At 36.6% G+C, this 15,627-nt stretch overlaps 1 protein-coding gene across 4 annotated transcripts in view; it reads left to right on the top strand.

Moving 5' to 3' along the window:
- strbp (spermatid perinuclear RNA binding protein) overlaps window positions 1-15,627 on the top strand; it is a 94,348-nt gene that overhangs the window by 27,393 nt on the left and 51,328 nt on the right. For all 4 annotated transcript variants that reach the window (XM_088434935.1, XM_088434934.1, XM_088434933.1 and 1 more), the window contains one exon: window positions 11,619-11,684. The gene's annotated coding sequence lies outside the window, so the exon portion shown is untranslated. The remainder of the gene's footprint in view (window positions 1-11,618; window positions 11,685-15,627) is intronic.

The raw sequence follows: 15,627 nt of genomic DNA, 5'->3' as shown, positions 1-15,627 counted from the left end.
GATTTGTGTGAAGATTTTGTTCAATTTTCTTAATAGTTATATTCCCGAGTTTCTGTTTTTTCCTGTTTAGCGGAATCATGAATATATACTTCATTATGATCATTCACTTTTCATAATATACACATTTTTTTCGATCATAATTTGCTTATATGACAGCACTCTCTGTTTTATGTGCAACAATAACTGTCAGCCTTACTTTAATATTCAAGACATTTAACATGACTTGATTCAGAATCATTTACATATGCATCACCAAAGCCCGGAAGGTGTACAATTTTAAAAATGGTAGTGTACATCTTGGGTGGACTGAAATTGATTAAATGTATTGAAATGAATGTCATATCTGGTCATTTTAACCCTCAAATCAATTTCTAGAGCAGTGGTTCTTAGCCTTGTTGGAGGTACTGAACCTCACCACTTTCATATCTGCATTTACTCAAACCTTCTTTAATAAAAAGTAACACACACACACACACACACACACACACACGTATATATTTTTTCCCCCCCAAATTCAAGACATACGTATTATTTAAAAGTATTACTTTTTATGGGTGCGCAAAATGAACTGCACTGAAGGTCTAAGCAATGTAACATTCATCTCCAGCTAGTGATGGCCAACCAGGCGAGTTATCAGGAAAAGATGCAAGGAGTTGTATGTCTTTACCTACACAGTGCAGGCTCTGCCGAACACCTGAGACTGACTCGTTGAACCAAGGTTAAGAACCACTGTTCTCGAGCATTCTAACAATTAAGAATTTTCTGACAGAAATTGATTTGGTTTAGACTGCAGGTTCAAGCACCCAGTTGTGATTTACAAAGTTATGCTTTTAGCATGGAAATAGCTGTGTTTACATTAATGGCTCACTTTAACTATACGTAATGAACCGTAGTTAATTGTGTAGGCTTTTGTGTAGTTTAGTTTTCATATTTGTGTCAGTGTATGACATTCTCACTTTGACAGGTTACTACATTTTAGTTTGTGTATTGGTTTTGTACTGACACACACACACATACACACGCACACACACAAACACACACACACATATCTATATATATATATATATATATATATATATATATATATATGTGTATGTATATATATATATATATATATATAGATATGTATACGTATATATATGTGTGTATATATATATATATATATATATATATATATATGTATATATATATATATATATGTATATATGTATATATATATATATATGTATATATATATATATATATATATGTATATATATATATATGTATATATATATATATGTATATATATATATATATATATATATATGTGTGTGTGTGTGTGTATATGTGTATATATATATATATATATATATATATATATATATATATATATATATATATGTATGTGTGTGTGTGTGTGTGTGTGTGTGTATATATATATATATATGTATATATATATTTACTTTTTTGTGCTTGCTGATTGCTTCAGCTAGTTTGTATGTTGTTCATTAGTTGGGTTGTAGAAGAAGAAAAGAGGGAGCAGTGTATAAAAATAGCAAGCAAGCTGCTTTGATGACAGTGAAAACGAAGTTACTAGCAATTGAGGAATGCAGTATTGGATGGCTCCATCATCAACCGCTTTGCTTCCAAGATGTCTGAACCAGAACATTTCATGGCAGTATGCCCCTTCTCATATGGAGAACTGACGTGTTTTACGTTGATGGCACAGACAAAATCAATGCGATACCGCTTGCCTCCCTCCCTCTCTCTCTGTGGGAATTGTGTGACCCAGTTAGCTCCTCCAGCAGGCAGCAGCAGAGTTATTTTTACATATTAACAGGAGACAATACGTTGTCCTCTGCTCGTCCTCCTCCTGTCTCTCTGTTTCCCTTTGCTCTTTATCTTCCATCTGAGCTGTTCACATCTTTGAAACATTCTTTGTAGGTTTCAAGCACACTTTCTTCCAAGATTTATCAACTCCGTTGATAGCTCAGTATTTTTGGTAAATAGGTACATCACAAATGCTCAACCAAGCATAAAAGCAGACCAAAAATGAATAGACTGCTGATTGACATTCAGTTGACTTGTCGGATTGAGAATTAGATGTTGTTATTCATGGAGCAGAATCGCTAATGTCAAGCTCACTGGCTGTCACAGCGCAGTAAGTAAGGATGCCAGATTTCTTTTTCAGATGACTAAACTGCATCATAAGAGATTGAAAAAGACACCAAGATGTCTTTTTCCGGGTACTCTAACAATCTGAATACGGCTATCTCTGATTTTCTGATCAAGAAATCTCGTGCATGAAAATTCAAACAAGTATCCTAATTTGGCTACATTGTTTCAGTTTCCACTGCCTTCTGAATGACTGACAAGCAGTTCAGGGAGAAATCCAGTTGTTGCCTGAGATCTCAGATAGAGTAGGCTCTAGATCACTAACGCTGAACTGGATGAAAATCTTCACCTGGCGTTCAAGCATGGGCCGCTAATCAGAAACGATTAGCCAACAAATTAAATTCAGCTTTGTTTACTTTTGAAGGCTTTTTATAGAACTTATCAAACAGTTAAAAAGTCATTTTGACACACTTCTGTTTTTTGAGTCATGTGATTGGTTGCCACCTGAGCAATTGTGATGTCATTTTCAGTTAACAGCAAAATGGCCGCCCCTAGGATGGATTAAAAATAGATTTTGCTGCTTAATTCATTTTCCATTCAAGTTCCATAAACACAATAATTACATTGATTTGTACATTTCATGTAGTACACAGTAAGGGTGTACCAGCTCACCATTTATTTAGTGACTTATGGTTTTTGCTGTTTTTCATTTTTTTTTGTCTGCTGGCTGTGGCTGTTTTTTTTTTTTTGTCTGCTGGCTGTGGTACAATTCTAAGATAGAAACGCACACACACACACAAACTTACAGAGACTTGTAAAATTAATCTTTTACATGCTTACCAAGGTGAAGTCCTGTGAGATTTGCTGAGGTCTTGGTGTTCCTTCTTAGTGCCACTAGATTGTACTACTTTACAGGAATTTTTGGTCAAACTTTGAATTGTATGTGTGTTTGTATATATCATCATTATGTTCAATTAAGTTTCCACTGCAACTGGTTTCCCTCTACCATGTGACCTGTTCTTAAGTAGAGTCCAAACAAAGGAAGTGGTTAATCTTTACTTGTTAAAGGGCACATGCGTATAACCTTCATACATCTATACAAAGCGTACTTTGAAGTGATTTACTTTTAAGTGTGGAAGTGCCGGACAATTGTTGAATTGATTTTAAGATACTCTAATTTGCTCTGTATCCATTGAGAGACATTAACTCATTACCTCTGGTCTGCCACAAGTCAATACAATATAGGTCGCTGTATTGATCATTCATCATTTCTATTTCAACGATAGCTGGCACGTTAGGGGTGAAAAAAAAGAGTAGCTGCCTTTATTTTAATCTATTATTTTATTCGAAGGTTTCCTTCTCGTCCCCTATCCTCTCCTCCCCAGAGAGTTAAGGGAGAGGGAGAGTGCAGTTGCAGGTGTCGACAGGTCGTCTATTTACCTCCTAATGATGATGGATGGCCCGACTGCAGAGAGCAAGAACGCAGGCAGAAGCTGAGCGATTCAGGGAGATTAAGAAATAGCAACGTAGGAGCGAACTGCGTTTATATTTGTCTGCTGCCGGGCAGGTGGTAGGAGTTTTAGTGATATGTTGATCCTTAAATGTTTATATCGTTCTTGTCATCTGCCTGATAGCTTGTGTGTGCATGTGTGTGTTTGTGTGTGTATAGAGGAAGACACTGTTGCAAGGGGATAGTTCTCTAAATTGGTACTCCAAAGATAAACCCTAACCCCGAGTGCCAGTGTGTTCTGATTTTACTTTCTAAAAGTAGGAGGACTTCTTATTACATGTCTTAGTGCCCAATTTTGATGTGAAGTCATGTTTTTAAACACATTCTTTTTAAAAAAAAAATCAATTTCTAGTGAATAGGGATGTCCCAATCACACTTTTTGGGCACCCGAGTCCAATCTCCGGTTTTAAGGATCTGCCGCTACACATGATCAGTATCGCAAATACTGATAAGAAAAAAATGCACGGTCACAAATTCTCAAATTAATATAGTCCTATACATACCAACATGTAAATAACATACATACATTTGTTATAATTTACATTTACTGTCTATTATATGAGCCATTCCACTAAAACAGTGACAATTGTCTTTGTTGTCAAAATAAACTGAAATTGTCTTTTTCGTTCTCTTTTTCTTTTGTATTTTTTAAGCCAAATTTGACGTTACACACCACATTTCAATGCGCTTTGGTCATTCTCAGACATGTTTTATTTGACATTGTTTTTTTTCATACTGAAACTTATTTTGAAAAGAAGTCAGGTTATAGCACTTCACATGCGTCATTGAATGGGATGACACTTTATTTTGTTTAAGGCCTCCACTCTCTGGTATCTGTCACCCTGCTGTCTGAGGCATCAGATAGCAGTGTGAATATAGGCTTGACAGATAGGAAGTGTTAGCCCCCCCTCCCCTGTCACAGCACACACACACACACACACACACACACACTCGCGCACGCATGCTGACACCATGGTAAATTCTCACCCTTCCCAATGTGAGGGCGGTAGCTATGGCAACCATGAATGAGGGGAAATGATTGGGCTGGGTTCGGGTTTGTTAAGTCTGAAGCCTGGGTTGAGACTTAGCCACTTCTTTTCTCATTCGATATTAGCAACTTTGAACTGCCTTACCTCTCTTTTTTTTTTCCCCACTTTTCGCTTTCATTTCAATGTGCTGGATGTTTATACGTATATAGACAGAGCTGCTATTGAAGCTCATGGTTCGACATTCATGAATGGATCCCCATCTTACTGACCCACACATATGTGCAGGTGCTAACACAGTGGGTGTAGAAACAGTGACATCTTTGTGATTGCCAAACCTCAACTGGGGCTCACAGCTGAATGATTCGTTTGTGTGTAGTGGTGAGAGCGATGTCTGATTTTAGATACCCATCTTAAGTGGCACACCCATCAGTACTCTTGGCACCCTGTTGGATGTCCAACCGCATTGGGTGGAGCAAAACACTTTGTCGATGGATGGACTACTGTTGGAATAGGAATACATAAAAAGTAACGTTCCAAAGTCATGTTCTAATGTTACATGCAAGGAAAAAGAATAAATAAATGACATGCATATGCTTCAGGATATGATTAAAAAAGCAAAACAAAAAAGAAATCTGCACCAAATAGGGTAAAGCAGTCGAGATGCAGATTGTTTGACTATTGTGTGGGAGGAAGCGGAACAAAGCTTCCTGAACCACATGAGTAACGAACAACAGGCTGATATCGGAAAGCCCCAGATACCTCACTTATTTTTACCAACCTCTTTTACAGCATTTCTGGTGTTTGTCAACGTTATTTCTTTATCACTTCACTTACCCTATATGCTACATACTCATGAATACAGAAAAATGTGTATCTGTGTGAAGTCTGTAATTTAATACCAGATTATTGGAATTAATATTGCATGTACATTCTGCACAATCGAAATGAGGATAAGAGCACTACCACATAATTACTCTCCACATAAATACACTCTTGTGTATGAATATCATAAAGGATTATCATTAATATTCCGATTTAATTAGTGTGAATTACATTGGTTCCAAATGGGTTCATGTTTTTTAAAGGACAATATCATCTCTCATTCAAATTACATGGGTAGAGAGGTAGTGCTCTACGTCTTCATTGTCTTCATCATGTTGTCGTCTTGAATAAATACACCTTGCATCTCAAGTAGCCATCTAGTTTTTGTGCCATTATATATAACAACGTATATTATGACATATAATCCCTAACAGAAGCCCGGTATTCCCTGCATTTCAATCTGTACATTCTCTGGGTCATCACAGTACACAACATTTTGCTCACCATTTGTTGTAATATCAGGTCTTTGTGATCTATAGCACCAGTCAAAAGTCTGAAATCACCTTTAAATTCATATATTCTCAAACACCTTAAGAGGTCAACATATTCAAGCTATTAACTTTTGATAATGCACAGCTGTGAACTGAGTCATTCCAAATCAAGTGCAAGTGAGGGTGTTCACTAGTGACGTGCACTTGATGATGTTGCAAAGGGTCCACTTGAAACACTTGGGGCCATCAGCCCATATCAGGAAACTGGCTGTGCCTAGTTTTTGAAAGATCACGTGTGATCACATGAAATTTCTGCTTTAGGGGACTTGTTTCGAGATTGGTGTTCAAAGAAGGTCTGCAATGAGTCCTTGAGTAATTTGAGTACCTTGTTGAAAAACACACACACACAAAGCCTTATTTCTTGCACAGAATACTCGCTTATTAATTTACATATCGGAAAACATTTTGAAGCCAACTGCAGCAACATTCGTAATGCTCTGCATGACAGTAAAACACGCCGGCAATACGAGAAGGCTAACTTAAAAATAAACCCTACTCATTGTCATGGTACAGTTTTATTGTGAAGTTGTTTCTTGCATAATTTTGCAACAAATGACTCACTTGACTTGCCTTAGTCTTGTTGATTTGCTGTCATGAATTGTTGCTCCCAAGAGTCATTAAATTTACAACAAAATTAAATTGCCAATTAAGGGCACCAAATAAATGACTTCAGCATATTTCCCCTAGAGAAAATGTTCATGAGTATTTTTTTGAGTATTTCATGAGTGTTATTTGTTCTTGTTTCATTATGACACAAATGTTAAAACGGTTACAAAATGTCTTAAGAACATCTCCAGCAAAGTTACACCCTTGAATGAACTGTAGCCAATACCTCACATGCAGTTTAATGGACGTAAATGACTCTGCGGGCTTTGATGATGGGCTGACAGTTGCGTTTCCTCCTGATCACATTTGAACAAATCAGGCTGACACAGATGTCAAATCACATTTTTTTTTTAGTAGTAGTGTGCTGCTCAGCACAGTTAAAAAAAAAAAAAAAAAAAAAAGTTCGTCATCAAAACGTTATAAAAGTGGGTCTTTCTTAAGTGGAAATGTATTATATGGTCTTCTGTGTTCATAGTTTTTCTTCACCAAGAAAAAAATACTCTGCTGGCTTCTAATTTTCTGTATTACATGCAAATACCGAAAATACTCGAAAGCTGCAGACCATTTTAAAGTGACTCTTAAGTGGCAAAAACATGGCGTGAAAGTGTCATTACCAAGAACTGGACATGCTTATGAAATTGATAAAAAGATGAGAAGGAAATTGGTCAGGGAGCTGCGAGAAATTCTGGCAAGTACTGGCTGTTTACTTCGTCGCATGTGTTCTTCACACGAGCTATGGGGTAGGATGATAAAACAGAATCTTTATCTTACTAAACAAAGAGCCTGGTTACGTTTGTAAAAACACTTAATCTTCCATGAGTTTTTGTATTTAAAACACAAAACAAAACAAAAACAAAAAAAAAAACAGCATACCGACAGTAAAGCTTGGTTGTGGCAGCATTATTCTTTATACAGTTTTTCTTCAGCTGGAACTGGAGCCTGAGTCAAGGTGGAGAAACTTATGAAGACTTCCAAATACCAGGCATTGTTGCACGTAACCATTGGTCTACTGCTAGAAACAAACATACAAAAATGTTAGAAAATAACAGAGGAGAGTTATTGAACTATTTTATGGTAATTCAAAGGCACTTCTACTTATTTCCCAGCTTTTTGAACCCAGTGGCTTTTAAAGTGATGTGATTTGTTTACGATTTTTTTTTTTCTGTAGAGCTTCAAGCAGTCAACAAAAAGTATACCCAATTTCTTCACATCTGACCAATGAAATTACAGAACACGTCACAGTGGAGCTATGAAACTGTCCGAGTCCAGCCCGACTGAATATTCATCAGTTCTTATTTGCAAGCAAGGGAAATACAGTAAAAGAGGTTTGTGATGCTGTGTGACGACTGAGGAGCGATTGAAAGCAAAAATAAGCATCTTTAGTTTAATGAACAAGTGTACTGTAGTAAATACAGCTGTCTCTGCAATGCGGCCACAGTCTAAGCTAATCAGTGAATGTTCCTCATCTGATTACAAAGGTCTGAATGGTTTTTGGACTGAGGGAGGGTTAGTGTTAGCCACTTAGCCTCACTAGGGGCGCTGGCTTGCTGGGGCCTATCCCAGTTGTCTTTGTGCAGTAGGCTGGCTACACCCTGGGCTGGTTGCGAGCCAATCATGGTGCACACAGAAACAAACAACCATTCACACTCACGCCTAAAGGGTGTGTCCATTACATCTACCATTCATGTTTTTGGAATGTGGGAAGAGAACGGAGTGCCCATAGAAGATCCACATGAGCACAGGGATAACATGGAAACTCCATACAGGAAAGCGCGAGCGGGCTGAAATTTAATCCGGGACCGCTGAACTGCAAGGCAGGCTTGCTAAGCAGTCTTCCACCATGCCACCCATTTCTTATATCCACCGTATATATTAAAAAAAAAAAAAAAAAAAAACAGTATGTATAATACATTTTGACAACAAAGTAGACTGGAAAAACAATGAAATAAATTGGCCACTCAGTTTAAATTCTAATTGGGATAAGTGACTCAGAGATGGAGAACCATCAGGCTCTACTCAAAGTGAAAGTTTGCTTGCCTGGTTTCATTAAAGTAGCAGGAAGCATATGGCCCAGAAAGAATGAACTTGGAATGACAATAAAGAGGGCTTGTGCTTGTATACAGTATGTGGCTTATAAAGTGCTCTGACAAGACCAGCATCTTTCAGTTTGCCTTTTGTGCGCAGTCAGCTCTCACCATTTGTGGATGAGAGATGCGTTTTAGTTCATCCTTAAATTCTTCATTGCTTTTAGAGTGTGACAGCCAAGCTCCCTTTGCTCTTGATGAATAATAAATTATAATTCAGCATGAAGATTTGTCAAATTAAACTTTGCTGTATAGTGGCGGTTAATTTTTCTTTCTCAAGGGCACGGTATTAAAATTAGAGCAACTGGCATCTAGTTGCGTGCGTCGCTTTGCTGGTTTGCCGGTTAAATTTATTAAATAAAGCGATGTTTATCAGTATAACAGCAATTACTAACAGCGATTTCTGAAAGTGACTGCAAGAGTAGAACGTTTATATTGGCGCTTAAACCACAAAGACAGGAAACCAGTTGAACTGGCCATAATAATAAGCCCATTATGCCCAACCAACACCCACTTCAGACATTCTCCTTTTAACAAGGTGTGAGTGCTTGAAACAACACAGCACGGAGGCACGCATTCGTCCTGCTCTCTTGACAGTGTGAGGGTCATGTTCATGTGTTTGTGTGCGTTCCTTCCGCTTGTGGTTAACAGGATACACATAACTACATGTTATCTTTTTGGGTAATACTTTCGACCACAGAATTGCGGCAATCTGTGTGAATGCCTTTCACTTCTTTGGACATTTGTCACACTGTAATGATGCTCTTCTATTCATTTAAAAAGAACTCATTTCGCTATTTTCAGCAGTAGAAAGTTAATCATTGTCATAGTCAATTAACATCTTTCAAAATATTTTTTCCACTTTTTGTACTCAGGCTCATTTAATTCAGTTCCTCGGCTAGGCTCGTGATTGCACATGGCCAAACCCATGACACAGGTGACCTGTGATTGGTCGTCACCTGAGCCTTAAGTGCATGGGCTGTCATTTTGGTTTTAAATGTATTTTGTCCACACAAATTAGAATGTAGTTAAAAATGATCATTTTGTTGAATATTGAATATTCCTTTAAATAATAAAACCCCAAACAGCAATACAGTATTGTCCAGTGAGAAATTTCTTAAGTTTAATTGCTGTAAGAGTTAGACCAGGAGAGCTCAATGCGTCCATCAAGGTCGCTCAGTCAATTGTGAAGGTCGTATTGCTAGATCGCATGACATCGCGCATGCATGAACCCAGAAACAAAACAAGCAAGTGCAAACAAAGGGGCTAAAGTAGCTATCCATTTCACCAAAAGCATCTCTATCATTTTCAAGACTAAGAATATTTTCTTACATTTTTTGGACCTATGCAGTTATGAAATGAAAGCTAGTGTACGTGTAGTGGTGGACAATTGTCTGGTGATGTCATATTACGTGTGCGTCCCTCTATCTGCCATGCTTGCTCTCGATGTGACACATCTAAGTTGTTTATGTTGCTCCCTCTATGTTCTCAGTGATTAAAGCAATAAAATTCAGTCATAGTAGATGGCTGGACCTATGCTGAATAATACATTGTAGAGATAAGTGCTGGGGGTACTAGTACTCCTGGGGGTACTTAAAGGAACTTCAGGGGGTACTTGACTTTTAAATAAAACAAACATGGAAAAATCCTTTAAAAATGGAATTACCTTTTTTTGAAAATATAAATTCATAAAGGATATTTTACGTTCAATAGATTATTCAAATTCATGATTGTAAAAAGACAGATTCTCCTACATACTAGAGTGGTTGGACCGAACTTGTCATGTGCCACCTCTCGTTACCTGTCAAGTTAATGATTTATTTTTGTGTACACATCTCTACTATGCTCCCAAAAGAGGACATTTTAAGTTGAATATTTTTCTGTGGACAAATATTTATTTGTAATTATTTCTTTTTGAGAACAGGTCTGACACTTTATGTTCATTATTTATTGGGGGAGGATTGTTTATTAATAATTAAGTTCATGCTTTATTTTGTGAACAGATCTCCAGTGTAATCCCAAAACAGGACGCTTTATGTTTTACAATTTTCTGTGGAGAAATATTTTTTCTAATTATTTCTTTTTGAGAACAGATCTGAAGTTTTATTTTGATTTTTTTTTTTAACCTTTTCCTGTGGACAAATATCTATTAATCATTAAAGAAATGAATTTATTTTTGTGAACAGATCTCTACAGCAACTCCTAAACAGGGCACTTAATTTTTGATATTTTTCTGTGGAAACGTTTATTTATAATAATTTCTTTTCGAGAACAAGTCTGACACTTTATATTGATTATTTCTTTGTGGAACAATATTTATTAATACGTTATAGTTGCTTTGTATAACAGATTTCTTCTATGGTAGTTTTGGGCTCGTGTTGTGCTAGGTACTGTCCTTCTATTCGTTAGAGGACTTAAATAAAATTGCACTGTTAAGCATACATTCTACCTATTTGTGGCGCTAAACCTTGTTGGTGGCCAATAATTTTGGCTCACCTGTAGTGCTCTATGCGCCCTACCTGGTAACATTGCAAGAAAGGCGCCCCTCGGTCATACAAATCAAAATATAGTGAATGACATAGCTCTTTTTTTTTTTTTTATTTCCATCTTGTACATAACAACATTTGTAAATAGTGCACTGAGCAATGATGATTGTTGTCAAATTTTTAGATGCCAGATTCATAACATTGATTTTTATTTATTTATTTTTGGGACGATAACAATGACCTCTGTACCTCGTAAAGTGTTTATGGACAAAGTGGGAACGGAAATGAGGCTGGAGCTATCATTAGCAAACCTTGGCCCCCCTGACCCATTAATAAACAGGCAACTACAGTCCAAGTACAATCTGCTTCTGCTCTGATAATGAAACTATACTTCTTGTGTTTAAATGTGTTTTATATGTGGCCATACTTCTCTTTTTAACATCTGATCCATATTACCTATTCTTTGTCCTTAGATACCAGACCTTGAACTTGACTCTTGAGGGAAACTGATCCAAAAAGTGATTGGAGGACAGAAGGAGGTGAGGATTATAATCAAATTTGATTGTATCCTGTTTTCTACATACTATGAGTCATCTTTAAATTCCAGAAAACAAGACATGCCCTGTTATGGGAGGTTGTTTCTCATCACTACAGAGTCCAAGACTCAGCAAATGAGTGCTAGTCTGCGTGTCTGCGTGTGTCTGTGCTTGCGCTTTTTTTTTTTTTTTTTTCAAATCCAAAGTTCAAGTGGAAGGTATCAAGAGAACTACTCTGGAGACGTTATGCTGAGGCGTGGAGCAATTCTCACAAATGATATGCAAAATTTCTGCTAATAGAGAAGAATTTGTCTGTTTAGCAAATTGCAGATTGACAGCTTGTGGAGAAGTCAAGCATCAAGAACTGTTTTCACACATGCAGTCACAAGTACATGAGGTCTTTTACCTAGGTGTGAAATTTGGATGCCAACAAAGATTTTCGTTCTTGACTGTGATGTCAAACCTGCCTCACCTTCAGCTTTCAAAACCATGCCCCATTCCCCCAAAACTTTCACAGCGACCTTGTGTTAAAGGCCATCACTTTGTGATAATTTTTTATTGTTATTTTTTTCCAACATTTTGGCATAGGTATATCAGTAATATCCTTATGCGTTAATTGGAAAATTATGGATTAGTGGGCAGTTAGCATCACAGAACAGTGTCAAACAATGTCAAAAGTCTCAAGCTTTAGTTTACAAAACATGGAATTAGAGCAGCAGTGTATATGGCAGCATGAATAATGCATATTAAATGTGTGAATGGCATACTGCGCATGAATACATGGATGCAGAAGTGTCCTAACAATGCAAGATGTTTGAAAGCAGGATTCATAAAATCAAAGTAGGGACCCCAGATCTTTTTTTTTTTTTTTTTTTTAAACTATCGGGTGGTCTTATTGTGGCTACAAATGATTTAACTTTAAGGATACCCCATAATTGCTATAATCTATTTGATCACTATGGTGTCTGTAGTCTTGGTGTGTGCTCCCTTCTCTCCATGCTAAGCTAAACAGCCTACTTGTAGATGTAAAGTAGCTTTCATGCTACTCACCCGGCAACCTTCCCCATTCGCATCACAGTAGGGGTGTTTGTTGGTCTGCATGCGTGTGTTTATGTGTAAATAATTGATTACTGCAGAGGTTTAGTGGATCCCTGCTAGCTTAGTAGTGAAGCAGAGCCTGCATTGCTCCATTCATGTGAGGGCCGTGACTGCCGCTGTTTAAGTTTTATTTTAAGTTCCCATTTTACCCAGCGTTATGCTTCACTTTGGTTTGGATGGAACAATCTAATTAGGCTGGCTTTTATAGCATTTGGAATGCGACATAAATATCGGAATATCGAGCTTTCATAACTCAACGCACCATTGAACAGCACTGTACAAGGCTGGAAATAACTTTTTGTTTGAGCATTAGTTTACTAATCAATGGCTTCATTTGAGGAGCAGCTTTCTAATTTTGAGGTGCAATTTTTGCACGTTAATCCCAGAACCTGAAGTAATGGTTTATCAAACAATGAAAATATGACATAATAACAAATGCAATACAAATTTGTTTTCATTTTTATATAATCAAGTTTTGGTTATTCCATTATTAATTATTATTAATTACATTATTAGACATATTAGCATTAATTATTAATGTATTTATCAATGTATTTAATGAGGCTTAATTTTTTCCATCATTCATTTTTCTACTGGGTGATTTGAAAGGCATATGTTTATTTTAACAAGCCATTACATTTGTAAGAAGAAGTCACTTGTTAATAAGACTTGTGAATTATTTTGGGCTGAAAATGAAATAAGCTGCCAGGCTCCATGGCCCCGCACTAGATGTAAAAAGCCAATTAAAAGCAGACATTTGTGAGAGTATTCAGCAGACTAAAAAGAAGTATAGAATGATGTAATTAGCTTCACATTCATTGAAACTGAGTTGCATGAGTGTTATTCTATGCTTATTCCATTCAGCCTCTTTCTTGAAAATTGAACTTTTCTCCTAACCAGCCCACGTCTTCACTAATGGCAATTTATCACTAAATGCCTTTTATCTCTTCACTTTAGTTTATACTGCTTCTTTGTCAGTTTTTTCTCTGTCTTTCTTTCCCCTTCGCCGCAGTGTCCTTGAAAAAGCTGTGACTTTGCCTCTGAGCACAGCAGCAAGCATCATACACACACAACCCTTAAAATTCTATAAATAATTCATTGTCATTAGAGTCTGCTTGATTTATTACAAATGTTGCAGAGAAAATCTGCAACTATTTACCGTGACAAACACAATTTTAACCCCCATATTTTCACATTTTTTGTAAATCAACAAACATGCTCCAATGAGAATCATCCGCAAGTCCGGTTTTAATAGACTATAACGTAACGTTTGGCATCCACCAAAACAAATTTCTGCCCTTAAACGATACCTCAAATAGTCTTCATCTTTCTAATAGACACCCTGTCACAATCAGCAACTATCACTTAGACAAATAAACTCCTCGTTCAAATTGACGCTTCTCTTAACAGCTGTCTGTAATTATTTGTGGCCAGGAAAACTGCTGGGCCAATGTGACCTTATATTCTGTACTTTGATAGGTGCTGTGGTTTTAGTAAACAATGTCTCATGTGTGTTTTATGGCTGCTTAGAATTTCTATATAAATAAATGGAGCTGAGTGTGTTAGGGTTGGGAGTCTGAGCCTGTGTTGTAAAAGTTGTATGGAATGCAAATATGAGCGTTATGTGAGCGAGGTATCTTTTTTTTAATTAATTGTTCCAAGTTGACACTGACGTGACCACTCCACAATGTTGTTGGTGTTAAAGCCTCTATACATGGTTATTTCAGTTTCTTGCCACTTCTCTTTTGTTTTACTAAACAACTCTTCAATCTGACGTCAAATGGAATGTTGCCTTTGTATTCCAAAAAATCTTTGAAAATAAAGACTTAATAAATGTCACCATAACTATTTGCAATTGATTATACAACGTAATAGGGCTGCAACTAGCGATTATCAACCCTTTACTAAGCACAGTGGCCGCACTTGGCCGATAGAGTAAACAGGCAAAAATGGCTTTTACTAGGTGCACGTTTTTCTATTTTTAAGTTTTAAACAAGCAAGAGTTTTCAGGATTTTAGAGAAGATTAGGGATATGTTAGAATTTAAGTTACGGATGCTTTCAGCCATTTTGCCTGTTTGGATTATCGGCTGAAAGCGTCCGCTATGCCCCGTAAAGGGTTACAGTAAATAGTTGATTAATCCTTTCTTTTTTGTTGTTGTTGTTGATAAATTGCCTTAAAAACATTCACATTTCCAACTCTTTATTTAAAAAGGTGGCATTATTTCAAATTAACAAATGAGAAACAAAAACTAGTTTTGTTCTTTTGTCTGAAAATAGACATGTTGATTATTGTTTGATTGTTCAATTTTGATGAAAAACAAAGGGAATTAGACTAAAATTTATTGTTGAAGTTGAAATTCTGAGCACTTGGACAGTTCTTAATTAAAAGAGGTAATGTAATTGATTTTGTTTGTGATGTAATTCTTTCACTGTGATACAAATGGATTGGTTTTTTCGTCAGTGACGGTGAACGTGAACAGACCACATGCCATTTTTTTGACCAATAACAGCAGAAAGTAAAGATAAATAAAGTTTGATTTTAATGGAATGGCAAAAATGTGAGTGTTCAGAAGCGTTCACTTTACTACACTATCAAAAGCACTGGCATATCTTTACAGCCTAAAATCTAATACTTGGTTCATGAAATTTATTGTATTTTTCCCTGTAGTCTATTCTCAGCATTTCATCGCTATTCTCTTGGCTCCACTGCTTCAAGTCGTGTAAGTGGATGTTAAATTTTCTTGGGCCAATCAGATTTCAGTCTTCAAGTGTTGCCGTGTGGGTCTAAACTGCCCAGGTTTTTCCTAATCAGTTATCTTGCCAATGTAAACTTTATCATTTATTAAC

This window comes from Hippichthys cyanospilos, chromosome 15 (assembly GCF_059441005.1).
Source record: "Hippichthys cyanospilos isolate Australia breed blue-spotted pipefish chromosome 15, RoL_Hcya_1.0, whole genome shotgun sequence".
NCBI classification, from domain to species: Eukaryota; Metazoa; Chordata; class Actinopteri; order Syngnathiformes; family Syngnathidae; genus Hippichthys; species Hippichthys cyanospilos.
This window is presented reverse-complemented; position numbering and strand designations above follow the sequence as displayed.